The sequence below is a fragment of the Peromyscus californicus genome, unplaced genomic scaffold (assembly GCF_007827085.1).
Source record: "Peromyscus californicus insignis strain IS unplaced genomic scaffold, ASM782708v3 Scaffold_7__1_contigs__length_154581171, whole genome shotgun sequence".
Lineage (NCBI taxonomy): Eukaryota > Metazoa > Chordata > Mammalia > Rodentia > Cricetidae > Peromyscus > Peromyscus californicus.
In genome coordinates, this window is record NW_026294595.1 from 90,143,949 (window position 1) to 90,164,151 (window position 20,203).

General features: G+C 42.8%; 1 protein-coding gene across 1 annotated transcript in view; it reads right to left on the reverse strand.

The window, feature by feature from the left end:
• Positions 1-20,203, reverse strand: part of Meis2 (Meis homeobox 2) — a gene marked incomplete at its 5' end in the record, with an annotated part of 207,869 nt that overhangs the window by 6,054 nt on the left and 181,612 nt on the right. The window lies entirely within an intron of this gene.

Below are 20,203 nucleotides of genomic sequence, written 5' to 3' on the forward strand. Positions count from 1 at the left end.
GAGAGGGACAAGACTTCTCTGGGAGAAAGCGTCTCCTTTCTGCGGGTGTGCTTGCTTTTGGAACAAGTAGGTTCCAGGTCGCAGCTCACAGGCTGGAAGATCTGCCCCTCTCCCAGGACTCCCCATCCATCCCGGGGAGATTCAGCTTCCCTTGCAGCTGGCCATAAATGAAGGCCAGGCTCTCGCACTCGGCTTTCACAAGGTATTGTTAGGTCAGCAAAGCCATCAATTAGGCTGTCTGAAGTTTTATCACCAACACAGCAGTAATAAGTGCTGGCCCAAAGACTTCTGGTCTTGGGGCAACTCCTGCAGCTTAAGCCTGTAAAGTTAGGGGTCACTCAGAGGTCAGTGCCAGCTGGGGGCGGCCTTTGCAGCCAAAGCTGGGACACCCAGGGCAGTGGATAAGCTAACTGCCAACCATAAACTCAGCCACCTTTCAACCCACTCGAAAGCCAGCCTCGGGTCCACATGGTTGATATTAGGGCCCGGGAAACGTTTTCAAATCAGGCGGTCGCTGATTCCCAGGAATGTAAGGAGCAGTGGTTATTTTGTCTAAGAAGCCTGGATCTAATTTTGTTGGAAATCCAAAAATAAGTGCCTACTTCATGTTACTTTAATGTTTAATAATGCCCATCAAATATTCATGTACAAACAGAGTAAGACAATAAGAAATCTCCTTTATTTCTCCAAATTTAATAAAAACAAAACAATTTTCTACCATTTGCGAGTTACCCCTGTCCCCATGCCTTTAATGATGGTATCTCCCACATGTACGAACTTCTGGGAAAGATTCAGTGGCCTTGCACTAGGCTCGGGAGGGGCGGGTGCTCAGTAGCATACTGCTAGCTGGTCCTTCAAAATGTTTCCTATTGATAACATTTGTTTCTCAGCATCCCTACTTTCCAACCTTAAGCATATGGGGGACTTAATGATTAACAAATCCACATGGGGCTCCAGGCAGGACCTGAAAGTACATTCTCCAAAGAATTCTCAAGTATTGGGAGTTAAGTCCCTTGGAGGAGGACAGTGAGCACACACAGCCTCCTGTGAGTTCTCTGGTAAGAATATAGTCAGGCTGATGAATAATAGCCAGGAGAAAACCAAAGGAGTCTTTTGCATATGCTGTTTGCAAAACAATGAACTTCTTTAGTACTTAAGAAAAGATGTCTCCCTTGTCAAAAATGTTCCACCCCTTGGCTTTCGGGAAGGGAAGTGTCAGGCTACTGTAAGTATAGAGAGCCGAAAAAGGAGAGTTGAAGCTATGTATTTACCCCGTCCTCTGAAATGTTGCTGATCAGATCACAAAGACTTCCTGAAGCAACCCTCCTATCAGTTAAAAGAATTTATCTGAGGCCTAGGAGGGCCAGCTTCTTATTTCTCCTTCTAGGGGCTCTTCTCAAAGGGTCAGTTCTGACCAAGAGATGCCCAGAGCACGCGCTTTTGCTCTGTCTTGATGTTTCTGGTAGAGAGGGGCAGTTCCTCTGCTCATGTGCAGCCAATCCTGTTGTGTGGTGGGTTGTTTTTTTGTTTTCTCTTGTAGGTCAACCTTTTAGGTGATACAAATTGCTGCCCCCCTTTTAAATTTCCTCTCTCTTATTCCTTTATTATTTACATCTGGAGATTGTTCCTTTATTTATGCTTTTCTCTCCTGTTCCCTCAAACACTCACTCACTCACAGGGCTGCAAGGCATCATGGTTCTTAGTTCTCAGCAGGAGAACTTCACACTGTCTTCAAACAAATAATTACTGGGAAGGTTAGAGGTTCACTCAAAGGTCATTTCTTTGGATACTCATCAGAATGTTTACATTAGTAAAAATGGGGGTCCTCTCAAAAGGTTGTTCAATGGGGGTGATCCAACAATACAGAACATTGAGAAAAAAGCATTCTGTGTGCTAGCAGGTCTTTATAGAAGTGCTGAACTTGGCAATGTCACCCCAGCATCACATTTTCAGCTAGTTTCCATGGTGTGGCCTGCATGTTCACTAGCAGTTATGGCAATGGCCTTTCTTTGCTAACTGCTTCTAAGGAGCCTTGGAAGAAAGAAGCTCCTGCAGGTTTTTACGGAGTGGGGGGTGGTTCACAGAGGGTCTTAGAGACTTTACTTTCTCATGTGGGCTCCACGCAGCCTCTGTGAAGTTTCACTCTCAGAGTTTTTGGTTCCCAGTACTGTTTCAAAATTCCAATGTATTCTGTCAAATAATACAGGATTTGGAAAACTTATGGGCTCCTGTTTTTGTTGTTGTTTTTCCCCCAGAAACCTCTGAACATAAAACTCCTGCCAATTGTCAACTGCCTTAGTCTCAGAATAATTTATTAACTCCATAGATATTATTAAAATTAATAATGTGTTCATTTTAAGAAAAATTGTAATCTTAAAAATGAAAATGACAGCCCCCTCCTTCTCTCACACTGATGACTCACAGTCCACCACCTTTTAGAAAATATTCTCATGAACACAAAATGGAGCCATTTAATTCAGAGATGAAAGAAAAATCAGACGAGGAATGATTTTTTTTTTTAAATTTTGTTGATTCCCAATACGAACTTCCATATGAGGTCTTCCCCTAAATGATTTGACACAAATTCTTTCTACTTCCTCTGACTATATTTTAAAAATGACCTTTCCTTTATGCAGACAAAAAGAACATAATATCAAGTTTTGATTCTACTTAAACTCTGAAGCATCTAAGTTGAAAAATCAACTCATCTCCAATTGTTCAAAGCCAGACCTCCATTCACATGGAAAAATGCAACTTCCTGGTTCAAAGACAAAAGACTCCTCTTTAAAAGACTCAAAAGGTTTCTTGGATATTAAATGGGTCTCACAAAATAACATTTTGATGAGTTAAGTGTAAATGAATCAGACACATATGGATTACGTTATCCCTGCATTTCACACGGGTTTCAAAAATAAGGGGAAGAGAGGGTCTTGGCAAAAAACATTTTGGACTTTGCCAAACCCAAAACATTTGAAAAATTGCTGAAGACATCCAACTAACCAAAATGCAGCAAGCTGCACCCAACTTTAATGAAAACCCCCACAAGTTATTCCTAATCCAAAGACTGTTAGGTTTTTCATCTGTATCTGATATTTAAAAAGAAAGAAGGAAAGAAAGAAAGAATGAAAGAAAGAAAGAAAGAAAGAAAGAAAGAAAGAAAGAAAGAAAGAAAACAACAAAAATCCCACAACTCACTAAGTTTTAATGTCGTCTTAGAATGGTTTTTGAAGTTGCAGACATACAATATACTTCTTTATTAGTATAATTTAACCCTGGTATAAAGTCTCCTTAGATATTAAACAGGTTTTTAAAACTGAATTTTGTACAACTTGTGTGGAAATTGTGTTAATAAATCTAGTGCCTTCTCTAGATTTCCTTCAGAAAAAAATTTCATTAGCCTCATTGTGACTTTTTTTAAGGGCTACAGATAATTGAATTAGTGACTCCCTAGGGGATGAGTACCCCAAAGTACACTAGTTCTATTGATTTGTATTGAGCACGAAGTTAGTGCCTAGGCTCACACAAAAGCTTCCAAGGGAGTCTCCTGAGACTATTCGCATCTCTAAATTTTACTTAAATAGAAAACGCATTAGTATGTGCAATCCTTCAAACTTATATACCAAGACTCTTAGCTTAAAATAACCTAATTATAGAAATAAATTTAGTGGCTTTCCAAGAATCAAGAGGCCTTTCTAAGTCAACTTAGAAATAAAAACAACAAACAACAAAACAAAAAAACCTCAGTAGATTCAAAGGAATGTATTCTAAACAGCAGAAATCACTGACGCTCCACCCGACTCTTGCTGGAGAGACCTTCTGGAGACCACCAGTCACCTCAGGAAAATCCAAATATTTGAGCTTCACATGTTTTTTGTTTCGTTTTGTTTTGTTTTTCCACCTGAAATCTGACCACTGCGTTTTCTTTTAAAGAGTTTTCACTCCAAAGCATAGCTCAGGCTGATGGGAGCAGACTCAGGTGTCATTTGATTGTTGGCTGGTTCCCCCGCCCCTTTTAAATGGCTGATAAATCCCTTCTTTCTGGTTCACTAACTTTTTGCCACACCTGGCAACCCACGCCTTCAGGCAGCATTCCTTTTGTTAGAAAGCACAGGCCTCTCTCCCCGAGGTTGCTTGGAAAGCAGCCAGCTTTGAACACCCTGAGGATGGCTGGATTTGAAGCTCTCTCCTGGATTGGTGTTGTCAAGGAAGAGGCTTGAACTGTTGACAAGGGATCAGATCAACTTGGAAAAGGTGTGGTTGGGAGCTCGGTGACAGGGCCCCAGTTAGAAAAAAGCTCTGCTTTGCCAAGCTGTGGGACTGGCCTACCAGCGTGCTCCTGCTCTGGGTATCAGTGATGCTTCAACCCTGGAAAATCAGCCACTTCATTTCATTTTTTTTTTTTAAATATGAAGAAAACAAAACTCAACCAAACAAAGCAAGTTTGATTCTCTGTCCTGGTCTCCAGCTGAATCAGTGAGTTAGGGGGGCTTCATGCCATTGAACAAGACCCTGGACTTGAGAATGACTGACTCACACAGCACATCCAAGGATTTCACTGATGTTCAGACATGGAATCCTTTCCCAAAGACAACTTTGAGCAAAGTGAGCTAAATGAATGAGATTCATACATGACTTTAGGACACGTTCACAGATCATAACTAATGTCCCTGAGCTGCAGCGTAATTATAATTGGATAGAATATTAGATTTGCCCACACCTGTAAAAACATGTGAAATAAATACCCATACACTTACAATATGAAAACATGATGTTAGTGTGGGAGCATGAGCACTCTGTAGCCTTATGAATTTGCCTCAAGTGGAGAGCCTGTTCATGCTGACACAAAAGGCCCAGGGCAGAGTTATGAAGTGGGCGACAGTTCTTTTCCATAGCCATCTACTATGGGCTTCCAGTGCTTTATCTTATGTTCCCCTAAAGTTGCAAACACCCATATAGCTTATTCACTAAAATACTCAACTTTGATCACAGTCCTCTTAAGTGTTGTCCCACATTTTAAACCCTTTCTGTAGAGAAAGACACCAATAAACCCAAGGGGTTTGTGCTCTTTATGACTTCCCTACACCTCAGTTTCTTTCCTATCTACTAACTAGGGGAATAACAGCCTAGGTTATTTTAAGGACTGACAGAGATAGGGTATGTAAGGTTCTCAGAGCACTGCCTAGTATATAGTAAGGGCTTATTAAATGTTAGCCAATGGTCAGAACACACCTAACCAATGTTCCTAAAATGCTCTGTTCCCTTACAGGTAGTACCTAAAAATGGATGGGTGACTACTAAAATTACCTATAATGGGCTGATAACAGGATGAGAACATGGTTTATAGCATGTGCTAATGTGGTAGGGTCTTTCTAGAGACTTGGGTTTCACGTGAATATGCAACTTTGTGTGTGTATGTGTGTGTGTGTGTGTGTGTGTGTGTGTGTGTGTGTGTGTGTATACTGGTGTGTGTTTGTGTGTGTATGTGTGTGTGTGTGCACGTATGCATCTTTGGGTGCAGTGTTTGTGTGTGCATGTGAGTGTTGGTGTGTGTGTGTGTGTGTAGGCATCTTTGTGTGCAGTGTATGTGTGTGCATGTGAGTGTTGGGGTGTGTGTGTGTGTGTGTGTGTGTGTGTGTGAGTTGTGTGCGTATGTGATTTTAGACACCAGTGAAGCACCTCTCTACAGGTGGGGTTGCAGAGTGGGCTCATCTTCAAGCATATCCTCTTAGAAACTCCCTAGATCCTCCTCCGTCTTGAGTCCCCTGGGCCAGCAGCTTCCAGGCCACCCCGGAGTACTGCAGACACAGAAGCATCACCATGCCCCACCAGCACTACTGCTCCCAGATCTGCAGTTGAAAAGTTCTCTGAGTGACTTCTGCACCTTTATGTTGGTGAAGCCTTGCAGTAAGAGCCATCAGACTTCTTAGTGCTCTGCCTAAGAAGAGAAAGTTGTAAAGTTCAAGTTTTAATTGTGACTCTCATGGCCGCAAACATTGCACACACCAGCCTAAGTACCTCAGATCTGAAGAGTCTTTTAATCACTTGCCTTGGGTACCAAACAATGTCTAATAATTTAATTCATTTTACTCCATCTGTATCTCTTAAAGTGAAAGCTGGGACAATGAAATGTCTTTGGGGAAACTGTCAACAGAGGGGTCTTTCAGGACGAGAGAGGACAGCACATTCCTGTTTTACCTCTCCGTCTACTGTTGGTTTTTTTTGTTTTTGTTTTTGTTTTTTTGAACTTCAGCAATACATATAATTCTTCTGTATTAAAAGAATTGTTAAAGGTGATGGAGAAAATTGAGCATTTTATCTCACTGAGATTTATATGGACGACTGTAGTTTTTATTTAATAAAAGTATTTGAGAAATTTCCCTTTACATAGGGAATTATCTTTTATTTCTTTCTGAATCCTGAGCAACAACCAACACAATTCCATTAGTACACTCACACCCAGTGGTGGGTAACACAGCATCCAAGCAGGTCCCGACTTTGGAGCACTGTTACTCTTACAGAATGCTATATGGTTATTCATATGTGGCTATTTATCATGTATTATAAAAGTGATCTTTCAGAGTTATTTGAAAGCAAGGGAGAAGAAAACACGGGAACTTCTATTCATATCTAGAATCTACCCTCTTAAAGATAAAACACTAAGTCAATAGACATAAGCTATAGCATATTACCTCATCCTGTACATGATTTACTGCAGATGGAAATCAACGAGAAACTGAATTACTTTGAACGTTTTACTACTGACATTAAAATTCCAGATTTGGAAACCTGCACACCTTAGTGTGGCTCCGAAAACCACCTTCTGCAGGAATGGAACACAGATCTATAGCTTCATTCAGCTCCACCAGCCTACAAAGAAACAAGTGATCGTTTTCGAAATGACCAGTTCCCAGCTCCTGGCCATCTCTCTGACTGGGATTTGAGACCTGTGCAGTGTCACCTGATAATCAGTTACCCTCATTCACAGCCAGTTCCCATTCTGTTCCAAACATGTGCTAATTCACACTAAGACCTGATCCCCACAAACCTTGCAATTTTGAAATATTTTTGGCTTTGTGATCACTTTTGACTGAGCGTTATCTCAGATTCTTCTTCTCATTGGAAGTCACCTAAGAATTAACTGGCCCCAAATGCGCCACGCTGTTTAGCAATTATGTATTCGAGGTGTTGGAAGAGGTCAAGGTGCACGCACTCACGTGTCCCGTGCTAGGGCTAGGTCTCTGATTAGCTTGTCATCTGCTCGGAAGAAGATGTAGGCTGATTCTCTCATACAGTAGAGCAGGCCAGCTGTTAGCTGCCTGTCAAGCCCTCAAGTGGACAAGAAGTCCAGGAGCAAAAATGTCATTCCTTTGATCTGGCAAGGAGCAGCTGCTGATTTATAGAGTGGGACTTTGTTCTTCCGTTCTATTTTACTTTCTTTCCTAAGGCAGAACCACAAAATCCAGGAGAAAAAAAAAGTGCCGTTCCCAGCAACATCAACAAGCCCTGACATCTACAACAGGGTTTTCTTGGCCCTAACAAAGCTCTCAGGCATCTCCTTTGACGCTCACCTTTCCCCCTCCCCTCCCCCACCTCCACCATCTTTTTTTTTTTTTTTCCGCAAGCGGTAGTTATTGTTTAATTCAGCTTCTGTAAATGGAATGGACTGTGGCCAGCAAGCCTGGGGCATAAACACACCTGTATGAAAGAAGGCTTATTGTAGCAACCCTCTACAAGCAAGCTCACATGAACCACACGTTCCCGAGTTCAGAAAGAAGGCTCCATTTTTCCTGACAGCAAATTTTACCCTAAGTGAGTTTCTATTTTTGGTGTCACTAACCTGTGATGACCACATTTGAACCTTTCCCTCTTCGATGGCATTACACTCTTTCAATCAAAGAGAAAAAAGAAGAATTTGCTTTTTTTTCTCATCTGAGAGCAAACAGATCCATCAAAAAATGTTTATCCACTGTCTATAATATCAATCATTGAAAGCTGACTTAATGTCCAGAAAGGCTTTAGCAAATGCAATATCCAAGATGCCATAATGGTGATTTCATTACTACTGATTTATAACGACATGCGTTTCCTTGAGTAACCTATAAGGGGGAAAAAATCAACAACAAAATCTACATAAGTCATGTGCATTTTCTTGCTGAGAACTGAATGGTTGCAAATGTCTGATTTTGTTTGCAACAGCAATCCTGTCCAGTCGGAAGTGTCCGTCAACTGAGTGGGACATGCAATAGCAGCACTGAGAAGTCATCATGAGCTCGTCAGTTGTGTGACAGTGAGAAGTAAGCAGCCCTCTGGGCACCCCTATGTGTGTGTGTGTGAGGGCGCGTTCACACTGGGCCTGCACATGTGCGCGGCAATAAACTTTGCCAGGGACAAATTCATTAACACCTCGATAGATTTTTCTGTGCTGCTCCAGAGAAAGGTGAAAAAACAATACAGGTAGACATTCATTTTTGTTAATTCTGGGCTATTTATGTCTATTCCCGGAAAGGTGGAAGGGGCTGTTCCTAACATGGGGAGGAGAAAGAGCTTGTTTGCTTTCAGTCAGGCTCTGTTCTAGTGACCTTCTTCTCCCTCCTTTTTGTGTTCAGAGGGAATGGGGATTTATTTAGCTTGATTCCTGGCTTTATCCTTTGGCCAATCAAAGTGTACTGAGCTCTAGCTTTCTCCTCCATGTTCATTTTTATTCAGCAGCTGTGTCCTCTAGGGGTGTGTGTGTGTCCCAGTAATTGGCTTTGTGGGTGGGGAGCTGAAAACGGGCCTTACACTGTACTTGCTCATCTCTTTTCAACCCTGAAACAATTATTAGGAATAATTTCAAGGGTCATAAAAATCTGTACACGTGTCACCATTGATAAGCTGTCCACATTCTGCAGTTATCCCAAACCAAATTTAATGACATATGGACGACGTATGTAAATATATCTAAACATTTGAAAATGCAAATCATGCCTTTTGATACATCTATTCTTCATATACACATAAACAAACTGAAAAAGTCACCATTTGAGAACACACAAGTTATTAGAAATAAACAGCCTATATCCAGTAAGCTGGTGCCGCGACATCAACCAACGACCTGAAGAGAACCTGATCACCAGGCATGGCGGTGCGTGGATACCTGTAATGCAAGCCCTGGAGAAGCAGAAGCAGGACAGAAAATTCCAAAGCACTCTGGGCCACATAGTGCGCTCAAGGCCAGCAAGGGGCCGCCAAGCAAGGGGACAACTAAGATCTGGAGGTACAGAACACTTGCAGAGGGAGTGGACAGACGGCTCAGCGGTTAAGAGCACTGGCTGCTCTTTCAGAGGACCCAGGTTCAATTCCCAGCACCCACATGGCAGCTCATAAGTGTCTGTAAGTCCAAGATCTGACACCCTCACACAGACATACATGCAGGCAAAACACCAATGCACATAAAGTAAAAATAAATAAATTATCAAAAAAAAAAAAAGGAGAGAAAATCTGCAGCATGCTTGTTTAGCCTTTGCAAGGCCGTACTCTCCAGCACCAGAAGAAAAGAAAGAAAAGAAGAAAAGTTAAGAAACTCTTGGAAGGGAAGAGTTGAACCAGTTTGAAAGAGCATCTAAAAACAAAATCAAACACATGGCAGGGAAGAAAAGAAAGAGCTGCTTGAAGGTAGCAGTCCCACCAGGACTCCACCAGGGCTGACTTTGTTTGAAAGTGCAGAGGGTAATTGGCAGATTGGCTGGTAGTTTCTTCTGGTTTCTGGGGGAACCTGGTGGCAATTCACAGGCAAGCTGCATGGGGTTCTTCAGAGATAAAATGAGTCTCTGACATTCTTGAATGGGGAAATGAGACAAGGAAGCCTCTTGAGGAAGACCTTTCCCAACAGCCGGTTGGAGGATGAACTGAACTGGGTTGATGAGGATGGGGCAGCTGAGGAGGCTCAGCACCCTTGGCCAATGCAGGGAGAAAGGGGAGATGAGATGGAGTCCAACAAGGTGCTAGCAATGAAAATGGGGAGCGCTTGACTTTTAGGATGACTTCCGCACTGCGCTTTGCTGGGCAGAAGGTAAAGGGCACCAGGATGAGAATCCACGTGTGCTATGTCATGGTACACAGTTAATCAAAACGGGCCATTGGCTTGTTAAATTCCTACTTATTGTAGTAGAGTGAGGCACTAGAGCTGAAAAGTTAGGAGGCCACTCAAGACATGGACAAAAGAAGCGTGAACCCTGAAAACAAGAGACTACTTCAAAACGGCCTCTCCTCTTCATATTAAACTAGAACTCGTCTAGATCTCAAGCAGTATGCTTTAAAAACTGTTTGGCTACCTCTGAAAACACTCTACCTTTTCATGTATCTCAAGATTTTACAAAGTCCTCCATCTGATCCTGTTGGTCAGTTAACTGTAAATAAAAGCCTACAGACAATGGCCTTATTTCTAGGAGGTCTAGTTTGCTCATGTTGAGTTCTGAGATGATGACAATTACATGCATGCATATAAGTCACACTGTGCTATGAAACATGTTGTATAGCCTTACACTTAGCATAAGTCATTCTAGTAATGACATTCATCAGGGGTTTTAAATGAAGTTTACACACACACACACACACACACACACACACACAAACACTGTATTTTTAAGCAATTGCATAAGATAATCAAGGGCAGGTTTTCTCCAGGTGGTGACAAGTAATTTAGAAGAGAATTGATGGGACCGAGTGTTACATTTAAAAGGGACTCCATTAAGTGTGATGGTGTCCAAATTGTGTCCTCACGAACCATATTTTTCTTTTTAAATGGGCTTTTAAGGTGAAAGACACAGCACTTCAGCATACTCTAGGTGTGGAGACAAATGGTTCACAAGTCTCTATTCTTCAACTCAGGCCAAATCACCCCAGGCCCTGTGATCTAAAGCACTCGGAGGGAGGGTGCTATGCATGTGAATGTCCCCACCAGAGTTTTCATTTGCTTCAGGGGCTCCTTTTTCTGGAGCAGCAGGGGATGTTTCAGAAGACCAGATCGGCATGCCAGAAGCATTTGGAGGGACCGGGCTCTTATCCCCCTTTCCTTTCTCCTGCTGGCTTAAAAGAAAGGATTTTGCTGAGGACACGTTGGAAAGGTGGCAACATTCTTGGGCCTTTTATCAATACTACTTCTTTCTTTAAACCGCAACTTGGTCTCTTGTTTGGGAGGCTGAGATTTTAGCACTTCTAAAGGGAACCATAAGTGAGAAATCTCCCAGGTGTTAAACTTTAGAGTGGCTTCAACCCAAAATAAGGCGGGGGGGGGGGGGGGGGGGGGGGGGGGGGGCGACAAGAGTAAAACACAGAAAGTCAAGTGCTATTATGGAAAAGATCCATCAAATAAAGCGTCGTGAACGCGCGTACAAGTGGCATTCCTCCTGCTAAACTCGGTGCTACCTAGCCAGGTTATATTCTCATCAAGCTGTCCATGGGGGTTAAAAATCAAAGACTTAAAACAAACAAAAAAAAATTACTAGTTACTTTCAAAAACTCTATATAACCAAAAATAATCTTTAAAATATTACAAAACCTAATTCTATCCAGAAGCAAAAAATTCTGTTCACAGACATATGCCTTAATGTCCTTATATCCATGATGTTCAAACATCAAAGACTAATTTCTAAGCAAAATTTCCCGACTGTCTTTTCTTAAGAACCAATGAAACATCTTGTGCTTGGATTGACACCCAGGTAGCCTCTTGTGTCTTGGGCAGAGATGTTACACAAAGTAGTTCCAATGTGATGGTATGATTGCTCACAAATTTTTTAGCATCATCCCGTAGTCATAAAAGACATAAAATATATCTTTATAAACCACAAGAGACCTAGCAAACCAGAGGTTATGCTGTGGCTGCTTTATTCCTTAAATATTTTAGCGTTAAACCATTGGTTAGTGGATGCGCTCCCCCACCATTTACAGAGGAATGAAGACATCGACCTTCGATTCTTAAGTTCCATATAGAGCTTAAGGTGCAAACTAGATGTACCACGGTTTGAGCGGATTTTTAGAGTATACCCAGGCACCACATCTCTTATTAAAATTCCCAGTGTAGTTTAACTTAACTCTCACAGTCGAAAACAATGACATTTGGATTGTCTCCATCTTCACAGGAATAGATGAAACTTCATCTATTAAAGACGAAACAATTTAATGCTGTAATTGTTTTAACTGTCATAGATTTTTAAATCGTGTGATATACAAGTAATCCAAGATTAATTCATAAGTTTAAAGTTAATATGCTAACTAGCTAGGGCCACACTATTCATTCCATCTGGGATGGTCTTCCTTCCAGAGCCATCTGGTCCATCCATCATTTGAAATTCTTACCACAGAACACCTCTTTGGGGTAACTTTGTTGCTTAATCTGATTAAGAGACATTTCCTGGGGCTGGAGAGCTGGCGCCTTTGCCTGCCACAGCACAAGCACAAAGACTCAAGTTTGAATTTCCAGCATCCATGTTAAAAAAAAAAGCTAAGTGAGGTTGTATTCCTCTGTATACCCAGTGCTGGGGAAGCAGAAGCAGAAGCAGAAGGATGCCAGGAATTTGCTGACTACCTAGTATAGCTGCAGGGTCAGTATCAGATTCTGTCTCAAAACATAAGGTAGGCAGCAATAGAGGAGACAATCTCTGGCCTCTGTATGCAAGTGCATATGCATACAAATGCAAACACTTGTACACACACACACACACACACACACACACACACACACACACACACACACACTTCCTCAGTCATTAGCACGCATGCTCCCTGAAGAATTGATTCAGTGCAATAACCACAATTTACTTGTCTGGTTTTCACCTAGTTGATCTTATAGAGAGCGTATTTTAGTTCTGTGCTATCGACACCGTCTCCACTATCTCCAATAAAATGTTTGGTGAATAAACAACTGAACGTGTAAATGAAAAGAGGGCTCCTTCCCCTAGGAAATAATTTAGAATTGACAATAGAAGAACCATTAGGGAATCTCTTGTCATTTTTTTTTTGTTTTTGCACGTGGCATAGCTCAATTCCTGATGAACGATGTGCCCTAGAGCAGGGCAGAGCTAAGATGGGACATAATTCTGGCTTCCAGTTCTGCTCTAATGAATGTCACACTGAGAAATAAGTGAGGACCCTAACTCACCACAAGGTGTGAATCTACCTGGACTGCAGGCAGAGAGGGGAAGGACTTCTCCGGCAGAAATGGAGTCTCTGGCTCTGCCAGGGTGTGTGTGTGTGTGTGTGTGTGTGTGTGTGTGTGTGTGTGTGTGTGTGTATGTGTGTGTGTGTGTGCATGTGTGTGTGTGCATGTGTGTGTGTGCATGAGCATGTGTGTATGTGCATGTGTGTGTGTGTGTGTGTGTATGTGTGTGTGTGTGCGTGTGTGTGTGCATGAGCATGTGTGTGTGTGTGTGTATGTGTGTGTGTGTGCGTGTGTGTGTGCATGTGTGTGTGTGATATGCATAGGACGAGACAGAACTGGAATGGAGTGTCGTCATTATGCTGGGCTTCAATGGGGAGGAGGGCAGATTGACCACTGGGGTCCAGAAGGTGTTGTGAGTGTATATTCCAGGGGTGAGAGGCAGGAAACAGGAATGGAGGAAGGAAGATCTGAGGTGGAGAAAAGAAAGGAAATCTTTTTTTTTTTTCTTGCCGATTATACCGTTTTGAGGATTTCCTCCCAGATATGTTTGGAGGAACACTGGTGTCTGTGATTGTCTCTCAAAAATGAAGAGTTCCTGGTCAAGTCCTATGGGATAACGGACACTAAGGTAACAAAAGGCAGGGCTTCTTTTCGTTTGTACTGTGAGTTACATCATGGCTCTTTGCAGATTGATAAACACTCTCTAAAAGGGAATGAGAGCCACCAATCAATTCATAACAAGCTACTGGGATCGTCAGGGGTGCTCGGGTTCCAAGCTCTTGAAATAAACCATGGCATTCTAATTTCTAGTGGAAACTGCTCCTCAAAACCATTCGTCAGTCTGAAAGTAGGATTTGCATCTTCTCCAAGTCAGTCTCAGATGCGCAGGCCACTGGCAGGCCCGGTGCTGGGCACGCACACATCATTTCTTTAATTCCTCTTCCCAGTGGGACTGTAAACCATGGGAGCTTCCCAGCAGACCCCAGCAGACCTCACCAGCATACTGACTGATCAGGCGCCTTAGAACTTGCAAGGGTAATTTGAAAATGAAGGGATGATTTTAGTTAAGGATATTTTCTCTATGTTTTCATTTCTCATTCATTAGATATTTTGCTATGCCTAATTTTTTATTTCAAAATAACTATTAGAAACTTAAAAGAAACCTTAAGTATGAGATACACAGTACTGGGCTGGTGAGATGGGTCAGAGGGTAAGCCTAAGGCTTGCCATCTAGCCTGAGAAGATGCGGTCTAGCCTCAGAACCCTCAGGGAAAAGGAAAGCGTTAATTCTCACATTTTTTTTGACTTTACACATGCACTTCTCCTCAGGCAAAATAAATAACTGTAAAAAGTTAAAATATTTTTTAAAAGATACACTATGCATTATATATAATACACACAATGTTATTATATATAATATATACACTATATATGTATATATATCCCTCCTGCAACACTGCCTGCAATTTTATTAATCAGATTTGTGAATGGGCTGTAGCCAGCTGACTCTGTATACTATTGTGTTGGGACATTCACTTGTGAGGCAGGTAAGAGGAGGCAGGGAGCATGGTGGAGGGATGCTACAGGGAAGGAGAGAGGAGAAGGTGAGAGAATCAGGGAATGAGGATGGGCTGCTTTGGATAATGTGCTTCAAAACACATCCAAGGTCCCCTGGCCCCCACCACCCTCCAATCAATTCCACTTCCTTGTTTACAGATCCTCCGTGTACAAAATTAGCTTTTACTTATAACTGTGTTAAACACCACCTGCCTGCCCTCTGAACCCCGATATTCTGGGATGAGGTCAACGTGGTGAAGGCCTCTGGTTCTATAGGCAATCCTGTCATTCAGGCTAACAGCAGTGATTCACTCACAGGAGGCAAAAATGACTCAATTGTTGGGCTTATTGACTCCAGGGAGCACGGCTACTCTATCATTACCGTGGAGTGCAAACACCCTGAGCTCTGTTTTGGTCCACTTAAAATTACTATTTGCTGTGAAGGATTGGCAAAGCAATTCTTAAAATGATGGGGGTGAAAGTCAGGCAAGCGCCATTACGGGCTTTTCCTTCCGTTTAAGCAGAAGTAAGCATTCTAAGACTCTCCAAGCCTGACCCACTTGTTTAACCTTGTACTCACTTGGCTGTATTAACATATATTAACTGGCGATATAAGCCCTAGGAGGGATAAAAACCTCATGACCAAATTATGGTTCCATTTTCATGGATAACCTCTCCTTGGGTAGAAATTAAACCCCAATATAAATACATTTTAGGTCTATACAAAATTGAGGAGGAATGCCAAAAAAAAAAAAAAATGTCATGTAACAGTCCTGCAAAGACCACAGCAACTATGGAGTGGTCGGAGAAATTACACACGAGAGGACCTATTGGAAAAACCAAATAAATTTAATTAAATAACATACAAGATGATTTTCCCGTGTCTTATCTACTCCCCTTGGTTAATATCCATGGCATACTGATGCTGCATAATTGCTCTTATGGAATGCTGCAGCTCCGAGCCGTAATGAGCTGCCTCTGCACAAAGGCAGTGAGAGCGGTTTCCCCACAGAGTTATCTTCTCAATTATTTATACTTGCTACACTTTCACATAATGGCAGTTTTAAAATCAAACAAACAAAGCAAAGCGTACAATAAAGGACGGGGACAAGAAGGAGCAGGGACCTTTTTCCTTCCCTTTTTGAACACCAGAAGGGACAGGCAAGCCACATAAAGTCTACTAAATTTGGATCCCCGGAAAGTCTCAGGGGTCCAGCAAGCAGATGACATCAAAGCATCCAGAGACTGCCACCTTGGCGAGGCTTAAGCAGCCCTGCATACCTGTGTGGCTTTTAATCTGCCATCTAGAAACATGGAGGAGTGCAAACTTCATTCCTCCCCTTCCTAAGTTTGTGAAAATTCCTGATCGGAAGATTTGCTCCTCACCCTACCCCTCTCCCCATTCCAGAAAAAGAAAAGGTGCTGTGAATTGTCAAAATGATGTCACTATCGACGGGAAATGGTGTGTTCTGACATTCACTCCTCAGGCAGTGAGGGGGCCAGTCTTTTTCACACTGGTTCTGCCCACTGTCCACACTGGGCCTTTGGCCTCCCACTATAAAACCTACAGACATGAGAAAGCCAGGCCCTCTACAGATAGGCAAAATAACACTAAGGGAAGAGTTAACACTAAATTGTCACTTGTAATGTTATTTCTTTCACTGTCTGTGTGCCTATTTGTGGTATTCAGAGGTCAATGTCCAGAATCTTCATGAATTAATTCTCTGCCTTATTTCTTGAGACAAGTTCTTTTTTTTCTTTTTCTTTTAATGTCATTTCCAAGGATGATGATGATGACGATGATGATGATGACGACGACGACGACGACGACGACGTGCATGCGCGTGTGGTGTGCATGCTTGTGGAGGTCAGAGGACAACTTTTGGTAGTTGGTTGGGTCTGGGGATCGAACTCAGGCCATCAAGTTCTCTGGGTAACCCTCTTTCCACAGCTGTATCATCTCACCTGCCCTGATTCTGTCAGGTGATTCTGTCACTGAACCAGGGGCTCACCAATTTGGCTAGACCTCCTGGCCAGCAAGCCCCAAGGATCCTCCTGTCTCTACTGTCTGAGCACTGGGATGCTAGGCGAACCACTGTTTCTGTTGGTTTCTCTTGGTGTTGGGGACGTGAACTCAGGTCCTCCCGCTTTCTGGCAGGGACTTTCTTGATGGCATCATGTCCCCAGCCCTGTAATATCATACTGCTATGTAGTGTTGGACTCTAGAATGAACTATGGACTGTGATTTCGAAGCTGTTCCTACTGGGTTTCTAGCAAGTAGCTCTCAGTGAGCAGTTCAGAGCAGATGTTCACTCCGTGGCAGCTGGTGTGACTTCCCAAGTTAATCTAGAGATGTGGCTGAAAAGCTTATATTTCATTAGGTTAATTAACTTATTTTTACATTTATTTTATTTTTGTGCATGTGTATGGGGTGTACATGGCCGTATGTGTGCAGATGTGTGCACTTATACAGGTGCAAGCACCCGTGCTTGTGAACTCATGGAGACCAGAGCGGAACTCAGGTATCCTCCTCTGTCACTCTTTGCCTGGTCATTTCGAGGCAGGGTCTCTTCCTGCATCTAGCTTGGGCTTTTCAGCTCGTCCAGCAGCTAGCAAGCTCCCCCCTCATGCTCCTCCTACTCCCACCACGCATAGTGCTGGGGCTGCAGATGTCCCAGAGTCAAGCATGGCTCTGAGAAGCCGATATTTTCAAAAGTTAAGTGTAAACTCAACCAGATGCATAGTTGGAGCTAGATGAATTCAGCATCTAGCTTTATGTTTTCTGTTCAATTATTGTTAAGATTCAGGCTTTAGGAAACAGTTAACACTGTCTTCTGAAACAGTCACCCTATCAACTGACAGCCACAAACATACTTGTGACTGAAGGTATCATTAGCAATGTCAGTGAACACAGATGTTGTGTCATCTACTAGCTATTTCAAGATAATGTGTGTGTGTGTCTGTGATGTGTGCACACGAGCGTGTGCACCCATGTGTAAGATGCCAGTGTCTCCTTTCATTGCTCTCCACCCTATTCTGTAAGACAGGATCTCACTCTCACAGAAGCTCATCATTTTGTCTGGGCTAGCCTAAGAGCCCCTAGGGCCTGCCTGTCTCCACTCCCCAATCCTGGGGTTAGATGCATGAATAGCCATGCCCAGTTTTTAATGTGGTGTTAGGTGTTCAAACTCAGTTCTTAGGCTTGTACAGCAATGCTCTTACCCACTGAGACATCTCCACAGCCCTTCAAAATACCGTTAAAACAATGACTTCCTTAACAAAAGTAGCATTCCTAAAAGATAAGACAAGCATAATTAAAACCCTTACTAACGTGTTCCTTGTGATATGCTCACACACACATACATTGCATGTACACACACGGACTCATTTCTCACAGTAGACCCTATGACTTTCAGCCGTTCTTGATTTGACAAACAGGGAAAACCAAAATCTTGAGGAGATCCACACCACCCCTCACCAAGCACAGATGTACTACTGTAAAAGGTCAGAGGTATCAGCATGGAGAAGAGAAACAGAGATGATCCACAACCCAGCAAGGTCATCAGAAGCCAACAGTTAGGATTGAGTTTGGGGCCGCCATCTTGTCATGTTTTGCCGAGATAGCAGTCTGGCTACTTACTGCCATGGCAAACTTGTCTCAGCTATAGAGTACTAGAGCTGAGCCACACTGTGTTCTCTACTTCCATTCTTTCTGCCAGAGTGACTGACTGGCAATATGGTAAGATTTGAGGGACGGCAATTTTGGAGTTATGGACCCAATTTTGTTATCAATTTGAAAGTTAATGGATCCTAGTGGTTACAGCAGGCCTAGTGATCTAGACCTGTTAATTCCAGTTACTCAGGAAACTGAGGTAGAACCATCAAAAGTTCAAGGCCAGCTTGGGGAACTTAGTGAGACTTTGTCTCAGAATAAAGAGTCAAAAGAGGGCTTGTGCTGGGCATGGTACTACGTTCTTGTAATCCCAGCATTCACGAGGTAAAAGTAAGAGAATCAGGAATTAAATGCCAGTGGCTATATAAGCAGTTTGAGATCAGTCTGGATCACATGAGACCTTGTCTCAAAACAAATGAACAAACCCACGGGGAAAACAAGCCAATCACAACAGCAACAATAACAACTCAAGTGGGCTGGAGGTGTATCTCAGAGGTAGAGGGCTGGCCTAGGCTATGTGAGGACCAGGTTCAAACCCTAGTTAGCCTGTCTTGCAAAGTCTGTCCACAGTGCTTCTGACATTTTGACCTTTAACAGAGAGAATGATGTCTCTGTGTTTGTGTGTGGATGTCAACTGGGTGACAGGTGATGGCAAGGGATGCAGCTGATGAGACCCCCTCTCCCCACCTCCCCCCTACCGTCAGAGCACTCACAACAAAGCCTGTTGGAGGCAGAGAGACAACTGAATGAACAAAACCATACAGCAGCACATCCTGGGGCATTGCGAACACACTGACTAACGATTAGTTAAATGTTGGGTCTAGGGGAAGTGTTGGGTAGCTTTGTAGTTTTAATGGTTTAGAAAGGTTCAGAAGAGAGGTCTCAGATTCTGAGAATAGATGCTGGTGTATTTTAAAGGCAGTGAAGCCCGATTTAAAGGCTGGTAGAGATCACGGGTTTGAGGGAACTTGGTTGTGAGGAGCTTGAAGGGCAAAACTCAAGCTGGGTAAGATGGTATATGCCTGTAGTCCCAGTCCTTGAGAGGCAGAGGTGGGATATAAGATTCAAGGCAGCCTTGACCTTAGAGCAAACTTCAGGTCAGCGTGGGTTACATTGTCAATTCCAGGCCAGCCTGACCACAGAGTAGTATCTTGTCTCAAAAAACAAAAACAGAAACAGAGACAGCCAAACAAAACAGGGAAACCGAAGGCTAGAGTAGACAGAGCCAGGCTGGCTTTCATTTCTCTGAGGGCTTCTGCTGTCAGTGACTTGCATAACAGGCATGAGGCTCTCAACTACCAAGATTCATAAGCCGTTTTCCCTAGCTTTCCTCAACCATGGCAACATACTCTCTCTTAGCAGACCAGCCAATTAACCAAACATTAAAGCAACCCACAAATCTACATTAGTGGCTTTGCAGAACAAAAAGGAAGATATGTGAAGTAACGCATCATTGTTATAAACTATTTGAGCCAGGGAGTTCAAGAGGCAAATAGAATGAAAGAGCCTAGAGTGCAGCCAACTAACCAACCAGTCAGCCAGCCAACCAATCAAACACACACACACTCAGGAGTAATGGCTGGCATCTCTCCCCTTTCCTCCAAGTACCATGCATTGGAGTCTATGTCTCAGTTCACAGCGATGTGGCTTTCGGCTCACCCAAGACAGGTGCAGATCTGATAAGAGGTTGGCACACGCGTGCTGAGCCTCGTTTACAATTTGTTTTGCAACTTCCCTTTCTAGATAAACATTGTCCAACAACTTCTTAAAAAAAAAAAAAAAGGTGTGTTTACTTGTCCTGTTCCTAAGATTTCCCCCACCCCCTGCTTCTTCTA